Source organism: Dendrobates tinctorius, unplaced genomic scaffold (genome assembly GCF_039654945.1).
Source record: "Dendrobates tinctorius isolate UK_male_01 unplaced genomic scaffold, ASM3965494v1 ptg000070l, whole genome shotgun sequence".
Lineage (NCBI taxonomy): Eukaryota > Metazoa > Chordata > Amphibia > Anura > Dendrobatidae > Dendrobates > Dendrobates tinctorius.
In genome coordinates, this window is record NW_027361738.1 from 64,266,487 (window position 1) to 64,289,685 (window position 23,199).

Genomic DNA, 23,199 nt, shown 5'->3' on the forward strand with positions numbered 1-23,199 from the left:
TCACAATTAAAGCTGAAACTTTGCATGCATACCTGCTGGAGATGGAGGAAAACATGAGACAGGGAGATACTACCCAGCCCAGCCTCACCTCATCTGCTCAGTGTGGATTGGGTAACAATGAGGAGGCTGAGGAGAAGGAGGAACATGAGCTGGTTGCTAGAGCAACAGAGGCTAGTATCCACACAAGCTCTGTCCTGTCTAAACTACATGGATGGGCTGAAAAGGGTAATAACTAGGAAGAGATGGAGGAGGAGGAGAAGGAGAAGGAGATGGAACTTAGTCATCATGATGGAGAAAGGGAAGTGTTGGCTGTAGGGAGCTTGGCACATATAACTGAATTTATAGTGGGTACGGAAAATATTCAGGTCCCTTTAAATTTTTCACTCTTTGTTTCATTGCAGTCATTTGGTAAGTTCAAAAAAGTTCATTTTTTTCTAATTAATGTACACTCTGCACCCAATCTTGACTGAAAAAAACAAAAATGTAGAAGTTTTTGCAAATTTACTAAAAAATAAAAACTGAAAAATCACACGGTCAGAAGTATTCAGACCCTTTGCTCAGTATCGAATAGAAGCACCCTTTTGAGCTAATACAGCCATGAGTCTTCTGGAGAATGATGCAACAAATTTTTTTCACCTGGATTTGGGGATCCTCTGCCATTCTTGCATTCTTGCAGATCCTCTCCAGTTCCATCAGGCTGGATGGTGAACATTGGTGGACAGCCATTTTCAGGTCTCTCCAGAGATGCTCAATTCAGTTTAGGTCAGGGCTCTGGCTGGGCCAGTCAGGAATGGTCACAGAGTTGTTCTGAAGCCACTCCTTTGTTATTTTAGCTGTGTGCTTAGGGTCATTGTCTTGTTGGAAGGTGAACCTTTGTTGGAATATGTTTGGTGCAAAAACTCCATTCCTGTCTATGAGTGTTTAGTTGCTAGATTTGTATGCTGTTTATAAAGTTGGAACAAAAAAAAACCTCCCCGAGGCTCACATAGGGAGAACATCTGACTGTATTTCCTGTTTTCCTGTGCCTGTGTATGAGAGAAGCAGCCTGCTGTAGAATATATGTCTGCTTCTTATTGCAAGGGAAAAAAAAGGGAAAAACAAAAGGGAAAAAAAAGGAGACACTAAAAAATTATATTCAATAAATCAGTAATCCTAATCCAATAATATTAATTGAAAAGTGATGTGTCCCTTTCAAAATTGGATGGCAGACCATCCGGTATAAGATACAAAAAACTAACTGGTAATGGTAAAAAAGAACCTGAAATTGAACATGTGTGTAAAGAAAATAAATGATAAAAGGCAAAATATATATAAATAGGCCTTTATTAATTAAACTAGATTATGGCCCGATGCTATCGCATCGGGAGGATGCGATAGCATCACACCTCTTGCCATGTTAACCCTCAACACACACACTCCTCAACACACACTCCTCTCACCTTTCACCATCTCCACTCACTCTTTCACTCCACATACGACCCCTTCTCTCACTCCGTCTCTCATACTCACGCCGTCATCACCGCTGCTCCACGATCCCCGACATCTTCTTCCGCCGGCGCCATCCTGGATCCAGACATTGTCCACGCCGGCGACATGTTCTTGCGGCGACGCCATCTTGAGTATCGTGAAATCCCGCGATAGTCAAGATGGCGTCGCCGGAAGAACATGTCGCCGGCGTGGACGACGTCGAGATCCAAAATGGCGTCGACGAAATCTCGCGAGTTTTCACCGACGCCATTTTGGATCCCGACGTCGTCCTCGCCGGCGACATGTTCTTGCGGCGACGCCATCTTGACTATCGCGTGATTTCGCCGATCCAAAATGGCGTCGCCGCAAGAACATGTCGCCGGCGTGGACGATGTCGGGATCCAAAATGGCGTCGGCGAAATCTCGCGAGTTTTCGCCGACGCCATTTTGGATCCCGACGTCGTCCTCGCTGGCGACATGTTCTTGCGGCGACGCCATCTTGACTATCGCGGGATTTCGCCGATCCAAAATGGCGTCGCCGCAAGAACATGTCGCCGGCGTGGAGGACGTCTGGATCCAGGATGGCGCCGGCGGAAGATGATGTCGGGGATCGTGGATCAGCGGCGATGACGGCGTGAGTATGAGAGACGGAGTGAGAGAAAGGGTCGTATGTGGAGTGAAAGAGTGAGTGGACGTGAGTGGAGATGGTGAAAGGTGAGTGGAGTGTGTGTGTTGAGGGTTAACATGGAAAGAGGTGTGCGGTGACGTCACCGGTTACAACTGGACGGAAGTTGTTACAACCGGAAGTTGCTTAGGGCGTTTATTATTATAGATTTGGCCAAACAACATACAATAATAATATAAAAATTGGTGCTAGTGGCAAAACCGCACAAAATGATAACACAATAATATAAATAATCATATAATAATCTCCCCACCGCTCAGACGAAAAATAAGTAGAATGAGCCCATATAAAGGTCCCTGTATATGGCAGCAAAAAGTGCAAAATAAGTGCAAAACAATTAGTGCTAAGTGAAAATAAATCACTGCAATGTAAATAAACAATTCTAAAAATGTGCCGAAAAAATAATGAAGCACAAAAAAATAATAATGATGCAATAAAAAACAATCACTGCAAATGAAGGTGCACTATATAGTGGACGTGAACTAAAAGTGCAAGCAGGTAAAATAATGAGGTGCACTATGTAGAGAAAATGGGCCTAAATTAGGTCACTGAATGAAATGTGAATGGTTGCTGCTAAAAAGCATGGGCCAAAAATTAGGGCTCACCACATATATTAATACATCACTTACAGACATAGTAATAGAGCCCACACATAAATAAAAATGCGCTATGTAGTAAACATTGGCAGAAAATAGCAGCGTGGTATAATACCTAAGGGTCAGAGCCACAAAAACTAATGCATAGCTAGCACGCACAATAATAAAGTCCACATACTAAGATGAAAGTGCGCTATGTAATAAACATGGGCCAAAACCTAAGATGAAAGTGCGCTATGTAGTAAACATGGGCCAAAAGTTGCAGCGCAATATAATACCTAGGAGTCCGAGCCAAATAGGAGAGGTGGTGGGAGAAGCGGCATGCCAGTAGAATGCGCCCCGACGCACGTTTCGGAAAGCTCCTTCATCAGGGGGATGGTACACACTCAGTTAGGAGGTTTATTTATAATGTGATAGATCCGGTGTATAAAGCAAAGTGGCGCATGCACGGTCACCGTTAACCTGAGACCAACAAGGTGATTGACGTCATGCGAGCAGTCACGGCCCAAGAGGGCGTGCTTACAAACACATAAAGACACCATCACCATGTAGCCTACCAGAACGTCAGGCCGCTCATGCGCTCCGCTGTATACAAAACCAGGATGTTTATATGGACCTATATAGCAAAATACAATGCAAAGAGCATTCTCTGCAATCTAATAAATACGTAAGGCTGTATAATGCAGTGTGGAGTAAATAGAAGACAAATACCGCTCATAGCATTACATTAACAGAATATGTTATACACCTTCAACAATATAAAGATGGTAGATGAATAAATACATGAATGCATTATAAATATTCATATATACAAAACAGCAATATATGAATAGTACATAAATAACTAAATATGTGAAACATGATTTATGAACTAAGACACAATATCAGAATTTCAACAAATGATCTTTTATCAAGGTATAAAAATCCTTCACTTGTGGCTTCCATACGTCCATACATATTCATAAAGGTCCATAAAGCTGATCGCAAACCAAATAAGCTGAGAAAAAGAATAAAAGAAAAATTAAAATGCTATAAAAATGGTATAAAAGACAGACTCTCATTGAGACCCAGTGGGGACACAATACGAAGCGCCCAAATCCACTGGGTCTCAAGATGGGCAAGTTTTTTGCTAATATTGCCACCTCCTCTGATACTGCCATGTACCATATCAATCCCATCCACTCTAAGTAAAGAAGAATCACTATTGTGGTACATTTTAAAATGTTTCGGCAGTGTCTTGAGTGAGGAAATATCTTCTATATCCTTGGCTGCCTTTATGCCCAAAACGTGCTCACGAACCCTCACCTTGAGTTGTCGGGTAGTGAGCCCAACATAGATGAGGGAACAGGGGCACGTGGTATAATAGACCACCGCCGTAGAGGAACAGGTGATGGTTTTGGTGATATTAAAAGTACGAGATTTATCAGAACTAGTGAAATTGAAAGCTCTGATAATATTTGGACAGGCCACACAGGACCCACAAGGTCTGCATCCCTTGGTAGAAGTTTGTTTAAAAACAGAACCGCTACCAATGGTATCTTGAACATAGTGGCTTCTGACTAACTTATCACCTAAGTTAGGTGATCTCCTAAATGTAATGTTAGGGCGGTCACCTATGTATTTAAAGATTATGGGATCAGATTTTAAAATGGGCCAAAATTTATTTAAATAAAATCTAAGACATTCATGTTGTCCATTGAATTGTGTGATAAAACGGACAACATTATAGGGTCTAGGGGTCTTTGTATTGTACAAAACATCATGGCGTGACAAAGATCTAGCTCTATTATAAGCTCTTTTTATTGAACGTTTACTATACCCCCTTTCCATAAATCTGTCCCTCAAAATGGCAGCCTGTGTATTGAAATCATCTTCAGTGGAACAGATACATCTAAGACGTAAAAATTGCCCTATCGGCATTGAACGAATCAAAGTTTTCAATTTTGAAAGGGACACATCCCTTTTCAATTAATTATTATTATTAGATTAGGATTACTGATTTATTGAATATAATTTTTTAGTGTCTCCTTTTTTTCCCTTTATAATTTTCTGTGTTTTGCACAGGTTTCTCGACTCACTGTGATGGATTTTAAGACCAGAGAATTATCCTGGCAGGGCCAGGTGAACAATGTGTTTGGTAATTTAGGCACAACAAATGCAATTACTGATGATCTAAATTTTGACTCTCTTTTTATCTCCATTAAAAAATTACTATTTAAACGCACCAGAATTTGGTGGACCAAAGCTTTTTTAGAAAACTATATTCAGAAACATCTGATACCCAGAGGTTTGAGGGTGAGAGTGACACCATCCTTTGTTATTGAGGATGATGAGTTTGTGACCACATGGGAACAAGTCTGCAATGAAACATCATGGAGACTCATGGAGCTCCTCATTGGTCTGAATACCAAATCTATTATTAAAGTTGACAAAGAACTTGATGAATTATTTGGTAAAGACAAGGGTATTTTGCCATCAGACCAATTGAATAATCTTAATGATTCTTTGGATAAAGATTTGGAAAGATTGGTTAAGGATATCCAAATGAAACACACAAATAAATTGTTAAGAGACCAGAATGATCTATCTTCTGGAAAGATTTACCAGTGGAAAAGACAGACTAACAACGATCAGGATAAAGAACGTTCCACATCGGTTGCTTCCAATATTTCTGCTAGTGACGCTTCTATTGCCTCTTCTTCCATCTCTGTATCTTCTATATTTACTCCTAAAAGGAAAAGGAATCTACGTTTTCTTCCAAATAAAACGAATTACTCTCCAGAACCAAATTCTAACCAACTAAAGGTAATTAATTTAAGTAACCATACCTTTTCACCTCTGGAGATTAATCTATTAAGTAGGGGTCTTACATTCTGCCCTACTGCTAACTTTGACCTATTTACAGTGGTCAAAGATTTACATCTTTTTGCTCGTAAACTTTTATTTAAGCTCATATTTCATGATGATAAAAACATCTACATTTTTTTCGACAGAGGCGGAACAAGAGGCGTTAGCCGTCTTAGAACAACTGGCAAAAGAACATACTGGTATTAGTGAAGGTGAGGTCCCTGAGACGATTAAAAAATCATCAATCAAATTTCCTCCTTTATCCTCATGTGCAAGCATTGACACCTATGTAAGAACTGTCTGTAAAGATTTTGAAAAAATTGATACTTATTCTTATGTTGACAATCTAACTAATGAGGAAAAAATGGGTCTTAGAAGGTTATCTGACCTACAGGACATTGTTTTTAAACCGGCGGACAAGGGTGGGAATGTTGTGGTGTGGCCTAAAACCATGTATGAATCTGAAGCTTTCAGGCAGTTGAATAATCCAGAGTGTTATAAAAAATTGACATTCAACCCTTTGTCCAAATTTAATCTAGAGCTCAAAAATTTACTATGTGAGGCTAAGGATGAGGGCATCACCTCTAATGATTTATTTTTGAGTCTTCAGATTGAAGAACCCACCATTCCTACCCTTTACCTTTTACCTAAAGTACATAAAAACATTGAGGTTCCGCCTGGAAGACCAATTATTTCCGGAAAAGGTAACTTTCTTGAAAATGTGAACAAATATATTGATTACATCTTGCAACCATTTGTCACGTCTCTCCCTTCGTACACTAAGGATACCGGGGATTTCCTCAGGAAGATAGATGGTATGCATATTGACAGAGACTCCATGTTAGTCACCTGTGACGTGGAGTCTTTGTATACTAATACTAATGTCTGCATTGTGATTGCTATAAGTGTGTGCTAGAAGTGTGAAGATTAATTTAAGAATTAAAACCAGAAGGATGTATACAGACTGTGCCCTGCTACCTGCCACCATCGCACTCTAACAAGCATCTCTATTCTTCCGACAGGTATGTCCATCCACCCAGCTCTCCTGCTCTCCTGCTGTCTGTCTATGAAGGACACACAGTGCGTCACCCAGCTTTGCACATAGACTTGCCTCTGCACCTAGCATTCACATGGTATGCCTTTCAGCTAACCCCAGCTTACCCCAGTGTTATTTATGACCTTGTTTACTCTGGCTTGATCATATACATCTGGTCCACTCTTAATTGTCTGGCCAAGATGAGCAGAGACCACTCCTCTCTGCTTCACACCTGACTGCACTTAGTTGTACATATATTGCAGAGTACAAGTCTGCATAGACTTCAGTCTGCATTGTGATTGCTATAAGTGTGTGCTAGAAGTGTGAAGATTAATTTAAGAATTAAAACCAGAAGGATGTATACAGACTGTGCCCTGCTACCTGCCACCATCGCACTCTAACAAGCATCTCTATTCTTCCGACAGGTATGTCCATCCACCCAGCTCTCCTGCTCTCCTGCTGTCTGTCTATGAAGGACACACAGTGTGTCACCCAGCTTTGCACATAGACTTGCCTCTGCACCTAGCATTCACATGGTATGTCCATCCACCCAGCTCTCCTGCTCTCCTGCTGTCTGTCTATGAAGGACACACAGTGCGTCACCCAGCTTTGCACATAGACTTGCCTCTGCACCTAGCATTCACATGGTATGTCCATCCACCCAGCTCTCCTGCTCTCCTGCTGTCTGTCTATGAAGGACACACAGTGCGTCACCCAGCTTTGCACATAGACTTGCCTCTGCACCTAGCATTCACATGGTATGTCCATCCACCCAGCTCTCCTGCTCTCCTGCTGTCTGTCTATGAAGGACACACAGTGCGTCACCCAGCTTTGCACATAGACTTGCCTCTGCACCTAGCATTCACATGGTATGTCCATCCACCCAGCTCTCCTGCTCTCCTGCTGTCTGTCTATGAAGGACACACAGTGCGTCACCCAGCTTTGCACATAGACTTGCCTCTGCACCTAGCATTCACATGGTATGTCCATCCACCCAGCTCTCCTGCTCTCCTGCTGTCTGTCTATGAAGGACACACAGTGCGTCACCCAGCTTTGCACATAGACTTGCCTCTGCACCTAGCATTCACATGGTATGCCTTTCAGCTAACCCCAGCTTACCCCAGTGTTATTTATGACCTTGTTTACTCTGGCTTGATCATATACATCTGGTCCACTCTTAATTGTCTGGCCAAGATGAGCAGAGACCACTCCTCTCTGCTTCACACCTGACTGCACTTAGTTGTACATATATTGCAGAGTACAAGTCTGCATAGACTTCAGTCTGCATTGTGATTGCTATAAGTGTGTGCTAGAAGTGTGAAGATTAATTTAAGAATTAAAACCAGAAGGATGTATACAGACTGTGCCCTGCTACCTGCCACCATCGCACTCTAACAAGCATCTCTATTCTTCCGACAGGTATGTCCATCCACCCAGCTCTCCTGCTCTCCTGCTGTCTGTCTATGAAGGACACACAGTGCGTCACCCAGCTTTGCACATAGACTTGCCTCTGCACCTAGCATTCACATGGTATGTCCATCCACCCAGCTCTCCTGCTCTCCTGCTGTCTGTCTATGAAGGACACACAGTGCGTCACCCAGCTTTGCACATAGACTTGCCTCTGCACCTAGCATTCACATGGTATGTCCATCCACCCAGCTCTCCTGCTCTCCTGCTGTCTGTCTATGAAGGACACACAGTGCGTCACCCAGCTTTGCACATAGACTTGCCTCTGCACCTAGCATTCACATGGTATGTCCATCCACCCAGCTCTCCTGCTCTCCTGCTGTCTGTCTATGAAGGACACACAGTGCGTCACCCAGCTTTGCACATAGACTTGCCTCTGCACCTAGCATTCACATGGTATGTCCATCCACCCAGCTCTCCTGCTCTCCTGCTGTCTGTCTATGAAGGACACACAGTGCGTCACCCAGCTTTGCACATAGACTTGCCTCTGCACCTAGCATTCACATGGTATGTCCATCCACCCAGCTCTCCTGCTCTCCTGCTGTCTGTCTATGAAGGACACACAGTGCGTCACCCAGCTTTGCACATAGACTTGCCTCTGCACCTAGCATTCACATGGTATGCCTTTCAGCTAACCCCAGCTTACCCCAGTGTTATTTATGACCTTGTTTACTCTGGCTTGATCATATACATCTGGTCCACTCTTAATTGTCTGGCCAAGATGAGCAGAGACCACTCCTCTCTGCTTCACACCTGACTGCACTTAGTTGTACATATATTGCAGAGTACAAGTCTGCATAGACTTCAGTCTGCATTGTGATTGCTATAAGTGTGTGCTAGAAGTGTGAAGATTAATTTAAGAATTAAAACCAGAATGGAACTGAAGGTAACTGGACACAGTCACTGTAAACAATGTTTCTGTTTGTTTTCACTTTCACCCCAATAATCCTTCACTTTCTGCTAATTCCCCTAATCCCTACTCCTAGTAAGGAACTGTTCATCTCTTCTTCAATCCTCCCCATCCACCTCACCTCCGCCTCAAAACTGTTCCTTAACATACAATCCTCTGTCTCCAAACACAGACAGCCCCCTCATGCCCTCTCCTGCTCCCACCTGCTAACACTTTCTCTGCTCCTTCTCACTGCTGGTGATATCTCTCCAAATCCTGGTCCTCCTCACCACATTCCCACAGTCATTTCTACCTCCCATCCACGCTCTATCACAACCTTCCGTAACCTCTCCAACCTTATACCCATTCACCCAGCCCCCGCTTCCCCAGTCCCACTAACAGGAGCTCTGTGGAACGCTCGCTCTGTCTGCAACAAGCTTTCCTACATCCATGATCTTTTTGTTACTACCAAACTCTCCTTCCTCGCCATCACCGAAACCTGGCTCACCCCTTCTGACACAGCCTCTCCTGCTGCACTTTCGTATGGCGGCTTCCACCTTTCTCACACCCCCCGCCCCAGCAGCAAACATGGTGGAGGAGTTGGTTTTCTCCTGTCAGATACCTGCTCCTTCACCCCAATCCCACTGCCACCCTCTGTTACCCTCCCTTCCTTTGAGGTGCACTCTGTGCGCATCTACTCCCCCTCCAACCTCCAACTGGCTGTCATCTACCGCCCCCCAGGGCCAGCCACCACCTTCTTTGACCACTTCACCACCTGGTTACTTCATTTCCTTTCCGCGGACATCCCTACTATCATCATGGGCGACTTCAACATCCCCATTGACACTTCCCTCTCAGCTGCCACTAAACTTCTATCTCTCACTTCCTCCTTCGGCCTCACTCAATGGTCTTCTACAGCCACCCACAAAGATGGCCACACACTGGACCTCATCTTCACCCGCCTCTGCTCCCTATCTAACCTCTCTAACTCACCTCTTCCTCTCTCTGACCACAACCTGCTCACATTCTCCTCCCTCTTCACTCCATGTCTACAATCCCCACCCCACAAACTTTCACACCCTCGCAGGAATCTTAAACACCTTGACCTACACTCATTCTCCGAATCCCTCCTCCCTCTTACAGATATAAGTTCCTTACACAATGCGGATGACGCTGCCGCTCTATATAACACCACAATAGCTGTAGCTTTGGAATCCGCTGCCCCACTTACACATACCAAAACTCGCAAAATCAACAGACAGCCCTGGCACACCAGCCTGACCAAAGAGCTGAGGCGAGCTTCCAGGGCTGCTGAGCGCAGATGGAAAAGATCCCACTCCAACGAGCATTTCATCGCATTCAAACAGTCCCTCACTACTTTCAAGACCACACTCGCCACAGCTAAACAAACCTACTTCTCATCTCTCATATCCTCCCTGTCTCACAACCCTAAACAGTTATTCAACACCTTCAATTCTCTCCTCCGCCCCCCAGCACCTCCTCCCTCCCCACTCATCTCAGCTGAAGACTTTGCCTCATTTTTCAAGCAGAAAATTGATAACATCAGGGACAGTTTTGGTCAACAACCCCCAGAGCCCTTCCTCCCGACTTCCCAGCCCTCCACCTTCAAAACCAACTTCTCCACCATTACAGAAGATCGACTCTCCACTCTACTCTCAAGATCACATCTCACCACCTGTGCACTCGACCCGATCCCATCCCACTTCATCCCAAACCTCACCACAGTCTTCATCCCAACCCTAACCCATCTCTTCAACCTATCACTAACAACTGGTGTTTTCCCCTCAAGCTTTAAACATGCCTCCATCACACCTATCCTCAAAAAGCCCTCTCTTGACCCATCCTCTGTATCTAGCTATCGCCCTATATCACTTCTCCCATACGCCTCCAAGCTACTGGAACAACACGTCTACCTTGAACTGTCCTCCCATCTCTCTTCTTGCTCCCTCTTCGACCGCTTACAATCTGGCTTCCGGTCACACCACTCCACTGAAACTGCCCTTACTAAGGTCACCAATGACCTCTTAACTGCCAAGAGCAAGCGACACTACTCTGTCCTCCTCCTCCTGGACCTGTCGGCTGCCTTTGACACAGTGGACCATTCCCTATTATTACAGACCCTCTCATCCCTCGGCATCACAGACTTGGCCCTCTCCTGGATCTCATCATACCTAACAGACCGGACATTCAGCGTCTCCCACTCACACACCACCTCCTCACCTCGCCCCCTATCTGTCGGAGTCCCACAAGGTTCAGTCCTAGGGCCCCTGCTGTTCTCTATTTACACCTTTGGCCTGGGACAGCTCATAGAATCTCATGGCTTTCAGTATCATCTTTATGCTGATGACACACAGATCTACATCTCTGGACCAGATATCACCTCCCTACTAACCAGAATCCCTCAATGTCTGTCCACTATTTCATCCTTCTTCTCCACTAGATATCTGAAACTCAACATGGACAAAACAGAATTCATCATCTTTCCCCCATCTCACGTGACCCCCCCTACGAACCTATCAATTACAGTAAATGACTGCCCACTCTCCCCAGTCCCACAAGCTCGCTGCCTCGGAGTAATCCTTGATGCTGATCTCTCCTTCAAACCACATATCCAAACCCTTTCCACTTCCTGCCGACTTCAACTCAAAAATATTTCACGCATCCGTTCATTCCTCACCCAAGAATCTGCAAAAACCCTAGTCCATGCCCTCATCATCTCTCGCCTTGACTACTGCAACCTCATGCTCTGCGGCCTCCCCTCAAACACTCTCGCACCCCTCCAATCTATTCTAAACTCTGCTGCCCGACTAATCCACCTGTCCCCCCGCTATTCCCCAGCTTCTCCCCTCTGTCAATCCCTTCACTGGCTCCCAATTGCCCAGAGACTCCATTACAAAACCCTAACCATGACATACAAAGCCATCCACAACTTGTCTCCTCCATACATCTGTGACCTCGTCTCCCGGTACTTTCCTGCACGCAACCTCCGATCCTCACAAGATCTCCTTCTCTACTCCCCTCTTATCTCCTCTTCCCACAATCGCATACAAGATTTCTCTCGCGCATCACCCCTACTCTGGAACTCTCTACCACAACATATCAGACTCTCACCTACCATCGAAACCTTCAAAAAGAGCCTGAAGACCCACCTCTTCCGACAAGCCTATAACCTGCAGTAACCACCGATCGACCAAACCGCTGCACGACCAGCTCTACCCTCGCCTACTGTATTATCACCCATCCCTTGAAGATTGTGAGCCCTCGCGGGCAGGGTCCTCTCTCCTCCTGTACCAGTTATGACTTGTATTGTTTAAGATTATTGTACTTGTTTTTATGTATACCCCCCTCACATGTAAAGCGCCATGGAATAAATGGCGCTATAACAATAAATAATAATAATAATATTAGGCACTCTGATGGCATCATGGCGGTTAATTATTTTTTACAGCACTCCTCATTTTCTAGAGCTTTTATTGTTTTTTTTCATTAATTTATTAGAATTTGCTCTATCAAAATTTTTTTGTTTTTAAGGGGTCCTTTTTACTACAGACCCAGGGAACAGCTATGGGTGCTTCGTTTGCACCTGCGTATGCCAATCTGTTCCTGGGTCTGTGGGAAAGGGACCTCTTTTTATCTGGTGACTTTGACTAAGTGGAACGTGTTCCATTCTGGACACGTTACATAGATAATGTGTTTTTTATTTGGCAAGACACCCACGATGCTTTATCGGAATTTATTTTGAAGTTAAATTCTAATGCCATCAATATGCATTTTACCTATCACTGTCATGCTGAGGTTATTGAGTTCCTTGATGTGCGAATCATAAGGGATTCGGAAGATTGTCTTCAAACGGATCTGTATAGAAAACAAACGGCTGTCAATTCATTACTTCATGCTTCATCCTCTCATCCCCAAGCTTTGATTCTCTCAATATCGATAGGGCAATTTTAACGTCTTAGATGTATCGGTTCCACTGAAGATGATTTCAATACACAGGCTGCCATTTTGAGGGACAGATTTATGGAAAGGGGGTATAGTAAACGTTCAATAAAAAAAGCTTGTAATAGAGCTAGATCTTTGTCACGCCATGATGTTTTGTACAATACAAAGACCCCTAGACCCTATAATGTTGTCCGTTTTATCACATAATTCAATGGACAACATGAATGTCTTAGATTTTATTTAAATAAATTTTGGCCCATTTTAAAATCTGATCCCATAATCTCTAAATACATAGGTGACAGCCCTAACATTACGTTTAGGAGATCACCTAACTTAGGTGATAAGATAGTCAGAAGCCACTATGTTCAAAATACCATTGGTAGTGGTTCTGTTTTTAAACAAACTTCTACCAAGGGATGCAGACCTTGTGGGTCCTGTGTGGCCTGTACATATATTATCAGAGCTTTCAATTTCACTAGTTCTGATAAATCTCGTACTTTTAATATCACCAAAACCATCACCTGTTCCTCTACGGCGGTGGTCTATTATGCCATGTGCCCATGTTCCCTCATCTATGTTGGGCTCACTACCCGACAACACAAGGTGAGGGTTCATGAGCACGTTTTGGGCATAAAGGCAGCCAAGGATATAGAAGATATTTTCTCACTCATGACACTGCCGAAACATTTTAAAATGTACCACAATAGTGATTCTTCTTTACTTGGAGTGAATGGGATTGATATGGTACATGGCGGTATCAGAGGTGGCAATATTAGCAAAAAACTTGCCCAACTTGAGACCCAGTGGATTTGGACGCTTCGTACTGTGTCCCCACTGGGTCTCAGTGAGAGTCTGTCTTTTATACCATTTTTATAGCATTTTAATTTTTCTTTTATTCTTTTTCTCAGCTTATTTGGTTTCCGATCAGCTTTATGGACCTTTATGAATATGTATGGACGTATTTAAGCCACAAGTGAAGGATTTTTATACTTTGATAAAAGATCATTTGTTGAAATTCTGATATTGTGTCTTAGTTCATAAATCATGTTTCACATATTTAGTTATTTATGTACTATTCATATATTGCTGTTTTTTATATATGAATATTTATAATGCATTCATGTATTTATTCATCTACCATCTTTATATTGTTGAATGTATATAACATATTCTGTTAATGTAATGCTATGAGCGGTATTTGTCTTTTAATTACTCCACACTGCATTATACAGCCTTACGTATTTATTAGATTGCAGAGAATGCTCTTTGCATTGTATTTTGCTATATAGGTCCATATAAACATCCTGGTTTCGTATACAACGGAGCGCATGAGCGGCCTGACGTTCTGGTAGGCTACATGGCATCTTTATGTGTTTGTAAGCACGCCATCTTGGGCGGTGTCTGCTCGCATGACGTCGATCACCTTGTTGGTCTCAGGTTGACGGTGACCGCGCATGCGCCGCTTTGCTTTATACACCAGATCTATTGCATTATAAATAAAGCTCCTGAGTGTGTACCATCCCCCTGACGAAGGAGTTTTCCGAAACGTGCATCAGGGCGCGTTCTACTGGCATACCGCTTCTCCCACCACCTCTCATATTTGGCTCTGACTCCTAGGTATTATATTGCGCTGCAACTTTTGGCCCATGTTTATTACCTAGCGCACTTTCATCTCAGTATGAGGACTTTACTATTATGCGCGCAAGCTATGCATTAGTTTTTGTGGCTCTGACCCTTAGGTATTATACCACGCTGCTATTTTCGGCCCATGTTTACTACATAGCACATTTTTATTTATGTGTGGGCTCTATTACTATGTCTGTAAGTGATGTATTAATATATGTGGTGAGCCCTAATTTTTGGCCCATTGCTTTTTAGCAGCAACCATTCAAATTTCATTCAGGGACCTAATTTAGGCCCATTTTCTGTATATAGTGCACCTCATTATTTTACCTGCTTGCACTTTTAGTTCACGTCCACTATATAGTGCACCTTCATTTGCAGTGATTGTTTTTTATTGCATCATTATTATTTTTTTGTGCTTCATTATTTTTTCGGCACATTTTTATAATTGTTTATTTACATTGCAGTGATTTATTTTCACTTAGCACTAATTGTTTTGCACTTATTTTGCACTTTTTTGCTGCCATATACAGGGAACTTTATATGGGCTCATTCTACTTATTTTTCGTCTGAGCGGTGGGGAGATTATTATATGATTATTTATATTATTGTGTTATCATTTTGTACGGTTTTGCCACTAGCACCAATTTTTATATTATTATTGTATGTTGTTTGGACAAGTTTTATTAATAAAGGCCTATTTATATATATATTCTGCCTTTTTAGCATATATTTTCTTTACACACATGTTCAATTTCAGGTTCTTTTTTTTACCATTACTAGTTAGTTTTTTGTATGCTTCTTATGCAAGTCAAGAAGTAATTTGGTTGAAACAACTTTTGGAAGATTTCGGCAAGCCATTAGTTCAACCAACAGTTATCTATGACGACAACCAAGGATGCATTAAACTTGCCAGCATTGAGAAGATTAGTGCAAGAACTAAGCACATTGATGTAAAACATCACTACTTACGCGCCTTAGTGGAACGTAGTGTACTCGAATTTGTTTATTTCCAGTCTGACAAGATGATAGCCGATGGTATGACAAAGCCATTATCAAAAGCCAAGTTTGTGGACTTCAGAACCGCAATGGGACTAACAGGATAAGTAGCTGTTGAGTAGGGGTGCTGGAATATGTTTGGTGCAACAACTCCATTCCTGTCTATGAGTGTTTAGTTGCTAGGCTTATATGCTGTTTATAAAGTTAGAACAACAAAAACCTCCCAGAGGCTCACACAGGGAGAGCATGTGACTGTATTTTGTGTTTTCCTGTGTCTGTGTATGAGAGAAGCAGCCTGCAGTAGATGCTGCACAGATAGAGACACACAAATGATTTATTCCTGATCTATTAAGCTTATCAATCATATATTGTTCCTGTTTGTTCCTGAATAAAGAAGCTCTGTTGTCACATGCTTGGCAACTATCCTGAATAATCCGCTGCCAATAATCTTTGGCCAAGTCTGAGGTCCAGAGCACTCTGGAAGAGGTTTTCATTCAGGATATCTCTGTACTTGGCAGCATTCATGTTTCCTTCAATTGCAACCAGTCCTGTCCCTGCAACTGAAAAACACCCCCATAGTAGGATGCTGCCACCATCATGCTTCACTGTTGGGATTGTATTGGGCAGATGATGAGCAGTGCCTGGTTTTCTCCAGGCATACATCTTAGCATTATCACCAAAAAGTTCTATCTTCGTCTCTTCAGACCAGAGAATCTTATTTCTCATAGTTTTGGATTTCTTCGTGTGTTTTTTAGCAAACTCTATGCAGGCTTCCATATGTCTCGCACTGAGGAGAGGCTTCCATCGGGCCACTTTGCCATAAAGGCTTGGATGGTGGAGGGCTGCAGTGATAATTGACCTTCTGAAACTTTGTCCCATCTCCCTACTGCATCTGTGGAGCTCAGTCACAATGATCTTGGGGTTCTTCTTTACCTCTCTCACCAAGGCTCTACTCCCACGATTCCTCGGTTTGGCTGGAAGGTCAGGTCGAGGAAGACTTCTGGTGGTCCCAAACTATTTCCATTTAATGATTATGGAGACCACTGTGCTCTTAGGAAGCTTGAGTACTGCAGAAATTCTTTTGTAACCTTGGCCAGATCTGTGCCTTGCCACAATTCTGTCTCTGAGCTCCTTGGCCAGTTCCTTTTGACCTCATGATTCTCATTTGGTCTGACAAGCACTGTGAGCTGTGAGGTCTTATACAGATAGGTGTGCGCCTTTCCAAATAAAGTCCTGTCAGTTTAATTAAACACAGCTGGACTCCAATGAAGGAGTAGAACCATCTCAAGAAGAATCACAAAGAGATAGATAGCATGTGATGTAAATATGATTGCCTGAGCAAAGAGTTTGAATACTTATGACCATGTGATATTTTAGTTTTTCTTTTTTAATAAATTTGCAAAAATTTCTACATTTCTATTTTTTTAGTCAAGATGGGGTGCAGAGTGTGCATTAATGAGAAAAAAATTAACTTTTTTTAATTTACCAAATGGCTGCAATGAAACAAAGAATGAAAAATTTAAATGGGTCTGAGTACCTTCCATACCCACTGTATGTACCTTTGTCTTTCCCATCATCCTCGAGGTATATTCATCTTGACCAAAAAAAGAGTACTGGCTGTTCATCCTGCTAGACCCACACTACAAGGAGAACCTTGTATCTCTCCTTCAGCCAGAGATTTCTACTAACATGGTGGTATACCAGATGGCCATTGAGGAAAATATGTTGAAAAAATTCCCAAGGCAACGCTGGAGGCAGGGTGCAAGCTTCCTCTCTCAACCAAGGAAGAGAGGCCAGGGAGACACACAACAGGTACAGCAGAAGCAGGGGTATGCTGTCAAAAGCCTAGGCCAATTTCATGAGACTCTCCCAGTGTCCATTCCCTGATGACCGGGAATTTTTGACAAGGAGGGAAACATTTTTAAAGATGGTCAAGAAATGCCTGAGAAAGAAAACCAATGTATTCCCTAATTCCTCTGCGACCTTCAACTATTGGGTCTCAAAGCTGGACACCTGACATGAACTGTCCCTCTATGCTTTGGAGGTATTGTGCTGCCCTACTGCTAGCTTCGTATCTGACCTTTTTTTAGTACTGTCGGGGGGTCATAACAGAGGCTTTTCCCTGTCAACAGAAAATGCTGACAGGCTTATTCTGATAAAAATGAACAAAGCCTGAACTTTTCCACACCACTACATAACAACAGCACATAGTGTTTTGAATCTTCAATACTTCAATGTGGTCCGCCAGTTGTTGCTTTCAAAGGTCTATGGATGACTGGATGACCCTGCTTATAATTTTTTCCTGCCTTTGAACTTTATGCAAAGCTTTTATGAGTATAGGAGTGCATCACCTACACTTTCAAAATGTCTTAATGAGGCACATCAGTTGTTGCCTTCAAGGGTCTATGGATGACTGTATTACCCTCCTTATCATTTTTTTCCTGGCTTTCCACTATGTGCAAAGCTATTAAGAGTGTAGAAGTTACACAACTATACTTTCTTATTTTTGATGAGGCACTCCAGTTGGTGCCTTCAAGGGTGCATTTATGACCCTCCTTATCATTTTTTCTGGCTTTGCACCTTGTGCAGATCCTTTAAGAGTGTATGAGTTCCACAAAAACACTTTCTTAATATTTGAATGAAGCACTACAATTGATGCCTTCCAGGGTCTGTGGACAACCCTGCTTATAATTTTTGGCAGGCTTTGCACTTAGTGCAGATCTTTTATGAGTGTGGGAGTACTACAACTACACTATAGTCACAATATGTGAATGAGATACTACTGTTGGTGCCTTCAGATATGTATGGATGACTCTGCTTTTAATTTTTGGCAGGCTTTGCACCGTTTACACATCTTTTATGAGTGTGGGATTACTACAACTTCACTTTGTTCACACTATTTGAATCAGATACTACAGTTGGTACCGTCAAAGGTGTATGGATGACCCTGCTTGCAATTTTTGACAGGCTTTGCAATTAGTGCAGACCTTTTATGAGTGTGGTAATACTACAACTACACTTTGTTCACAATATTTTAATGAGATACTACAGTTGTTGCCTTGAAGGGTGTATGAATGAGCGTGCTTCTAATTTTTGGCAGCCTTTGCACTTAGTGCATAACATTTATGAGTCAAGGAGTACCACTACATGGCAATTAGAACAGAATGTGTATGAGGCCCTGCTTTATATCTAATACAGGGTGTATCTGAGTCTCACTTCCATAAAATTGTTGGCATTTCTAGCTTCCTTCATAAATTACACCGAATTTTCTAATTTTTTTAATAAATATTGGTTTACTTAAATTATTATTCATCTTAAATCCATTTTAAATTTTGCCTTATACACAAGTCATTATACACAAGTCATTATACAGGATTTTGAATGTTTTATTGTCAGTCCTTAAAGTGGAGAAAATGTGTGATACCATTGTTTTTAGCAGCAATCTGGAAGTCAGATATACTCCAAGGGATCTTCCCCATGCTATTCTCCTTCTACTTGGCACTTTTTCTATCCATTTCAACATTTTCACTGCTCCCCAGATCTCCTTGTAAGATCTGCCAGAAAATGCTCGGATTTCCCATTGACTTCCATTATACTTGTTACTCGAAAAGATCATCCGAGCATTAGGAATTCCTTGATTCGAGTAACAAGCATCCAATTATTTCCGTGCTCACTTATCCCTAGTAGCAGTTCCTCATCCCGTTCCATACCCCTGCATCCTATTTATGATGTACATGTACATAAGGATGATTGACGGGATTAATGTACTAGCACATACTGAATTTGATAAAATTTGTATCATTCTACAAAGAACTTCTTCATTTCATAATGAGTTCACTGATTTCAATTTATGATAATTGTCTTACAGCAATTATACTATTTAGGGTTTCCACTAATGATATCATTTTAAGCACAAGACCAATTATATTCTGTTCTGTGATGAAAAAGCATTTTTTGCAGAATTCCCACTTTTCACAAAGAGCTACGCTTTCCATGAATCCAAACAAATGCCATTGCTCTCCCTTGCAGAGCTTAGCTAGACAAATAGAATTTATTTTGTAAAAGTTAAATAAGGCTGTTTTGCAATGGAAATTCCCATAAAGTCACTAGGTAAATTTCAGGCGTGAAGAAGAGCTTTATTTATGTTGATTTTCCGCAAATGATTTTACCAAGTTCCCAAGGGATCAAGTGTTTAAAGAATGATTTACAATACCAAGATTATTTACATTTTACAATACATTCTGTAAATTATACTATTTCTTCTAGACACGAGGTTGAGAAAAAAACCCCTCCAAATTGAAAAAAATCTAAAATGACCAGCGATATACACTCACTGGCCACTTTATTAGGTACACCATGCTAGTAACGGGTTGGACCCCCTTTTGCCTTCAGAACTGCCTCAATTCTTCGTGGCAGAGATTCAACAAGGTGCTGGAAGCATTCCTCAGAGATTTTGGACCATATTGACATGATGGCATCACACAGTTGGCGCAGATTTGTCGGCTGCACATCCCTGATGCGAATCTCCCGTTCCACCACATCCCAAAGATGCTCTATTGGATTGAGATCTGGTGACTGAGGAGGCCATTTGAGTACAGTGAACTCATTGTCATGTTCAAGAAACCAATCTGAGATGATTCGAGCTTTATGACATGGCGCATTATCCTGCTGAAAGTAGCCATCAGATGCCTGTTCTTAGCTGAGAGGAGTGGTACCCAGTGTGGTCTTCTGCTGCTGTAGCCCATCTGCCTCAAAGTTCGACGCACTGTGCATTCAGAGATGCTCTTCTGCCTACCTTGGTTGTAACGGGTGGCAATTTGAGTCACTGTTGCCTTTCTATCAGCTCGAACCAGTATGCCCATTCTCCTCTGACCTCTGGCATCAACAAGGCATTTCCGGCCACAGAACTGCCGCTCACTGGATTTTTTTTCTTTTTCGGACCATTCTCTGTAAACCCTAGAGATGGTTGTGCATGAAAATCCCAGTAGATCAGCAGTTTCTGAAATACTCAGACCAGCCCTTCTGGCACCAACAATCATGCCACGTTCAAAGGCACTCAAATCACCTTTCTTCCCCATACTGATGCTCGGTTTGAACTGCAGGAGATTGTCTTGACCATGTCTACATGCCTAAATGCACTGAGTTGCCGCCATGTGATTGGCTGATTAGAAATTAAGTCTTAACACACAGTTGGACAGGTGTACCTAATAAAGTGGCCAGTGAGTGTATACTAAAGATGAATGACTCTTTTGAACTTCGAATTCACCAATGTTGCCAAATTTTCTACAAAAATTTGATTCACTGTGAATCTCATTATGGCCCAAGTCTCTAAAGAACATATATAATACGCTGAGATCTCCCAGTACTGTATTGCACCCCTTTTGAGCTCTTTAATGCAAACACAAAATTAGGAAAGAGGGGTTTTTATCTGCCCTCCTTTTTTGCAGTGCACCAAGAATAAAAAAAAAAAAAGTGTTATTAAGGTGCTGTTATTGCAGTCTATGACAGATCAATCAATTCACATTCACACAGACTCTGCAGGTCCAGCACCTCCCTATTATTGGAATCTGTTTATTAGTCACAGACTGAGCCTTCCACTCTCATTTTTTATGTTTTTCAGCACTGCAGTAGAACACCACAATGAGATTTAGGCATCTACAGTTGTGGCCAAAAGTATTGACACCCCTGCAATTCTGTCAGATAATACTCAGTTTCTTCCTAAAAATGATTGCAAACACAAATTCTTTGGTATTATTATCTTCATTTATTTTGTCTTAAATGAAAAAACACAAAAGAGAATTAAGCAAAAAGCAAAACATTGCTCATTTCACACAAAACTCCAAAAATGGGCCAGGCAAAAGTATTGGCACCCTCAGCCTAATACTTGGTTGCACAACCTTTAGCCAAAATAACTGTGACCAACCGCTTCCGGTAACCATCAATGAGTTTTTTACAATGCTCTGCTGGAATTTTAGACCATTCTTGTTTGGCAAACTGCTCCAGGTCCCTGATATTTGAAGGGTGCCTTCTCCAAACTGCCATTTTTAGATCTCTCCACAGGTGTTCTATGGGATTCAGGTCTGGACTCATTGCTGGCCACCTTAGAAGTCTCCAGTGCTTTCTCTCAAACCATTTTCTAGTGCTTTTGAAGTGTGTTTTGGGTCATTGTCCTGCTGGAAGACCCATGACCTCTGAGGGAGACCCAGCTTTCTCACACTGGGCCCTACATTATGCTGCAAAATTTGTTGATAGTCTTCTGACTTCATAATGCCATGCACACGGCAAAGCAATCCAGTGCCAGAGGCAGCAAAGCAACTACAAAACATCAGAGAATCTCCGCCATGTTTGATTGTAGGGACCGTGTTCTTTTCTTTGAATGCCTCTTTTTTTCTCCTGTAAACTCTATGTTGATGCCTTTGCCCAAAAAGCTCTACTTTTGTCTCATCTGACCAGAGAACATTCTTCCAAAACGTTTTAGGCTTTTTCAGGTAAGTTTTGGCAAACTCCAGCCTGGCTTTTTTATGTCTCGGGGTAAGAAGTGGGGTCTTCCTGGGTCTCCTACCATACAGTCCCTTTTCATTCAGATGCCGATGGATAGTACGGGTTGACACTGTTCTACCCTCGGACTGCAGGGCAGCTTGAACTTGTTTGGATGTTAGTCGAGGTTCTTTACCCAACATCCGCACAATCTTGCGTTGAAATCTCTTGTCAATTTTTCTTTTCCATCCACATCTAGGGAGGTTAGCCACAGTGCCATGGGCTTTAAACTTCTCGATGACACTGTGCACGGTAGACACAGGAACATTCAGGTCTTTGGAGTTGGACTTGTAGCCTTGAGATTGCTCATGCTTCCTCACAATTTGGTTTCTCAAGTCCTCAGACAGTTCTTTGGTCTTCTTTCTTTTCTCCATGCTCAATGTGGTACACACAAGGACACAGGACAGAGGTTGAGTCAACTTTAATCCATGTCAACTGGCTGCAAGTGTGATTTAGTTATTGCCAACACCTGTTGGGTGCCACAGGTAAGTTACAGGTGCTGTTAATTACACAAATTAGAGAAGCATCACATGATTTTTCGAACAGTGCCAATACTTTTGTCCACCCTCTTTTTTATGTTTGGTGTGGAATTATATCCAATTTGGCTTTAGGACAATTCTTTTTGTGTTTTTTCATTTAAGACAAATTAAATGAAGATAATAATACCAAAGAATTTGTGTTTACAATCATTTTCAGGAAGAAACTGAGTATTATCTGACAGAATTGCAGGGGTGTCAATACTTTTGGCCATAACTGTATTTACCATATCTGTGATGGTAAGGTCTGACATCCTAACCATAGGCTGTAAAATCCACAAATTGCCATTGATTTTCCTACCGTCATCTCGCATAGTCCCTGTGATTGTTCATTCTGATAAGCTGCACTAGACAATGTGATATTATAGCTGCAAGACATTACGCCAGCACAGCCACACCTGATATCAGAAGCCTGCTCTCCAGTTGATCCATATTTTATTTTTTCATTAATCAAACTGTACGAATTCACCAGGACTTGCCAATTTCAGAAAGTCAATATGCAACAGATCGATCTGCTCATCTCTAATAAATACAAAAGATATATTGAATATGTT

At 42.2% G+C, this 23,199-nt stretch overlaps 1 protein-coding gene across 1 annotated transcript in view; it reads right to left on the reverse strand.

Moving 5' to 3' along the window:
• MYO3A (myosin IIIA) overlaps nt 1–23,199 on the reverse strand; it is a 210,760-nt gene that overhangs the window by 139,430 nt on the left and 48,131 nt on the right. The window lies entirely within an intron of this gene.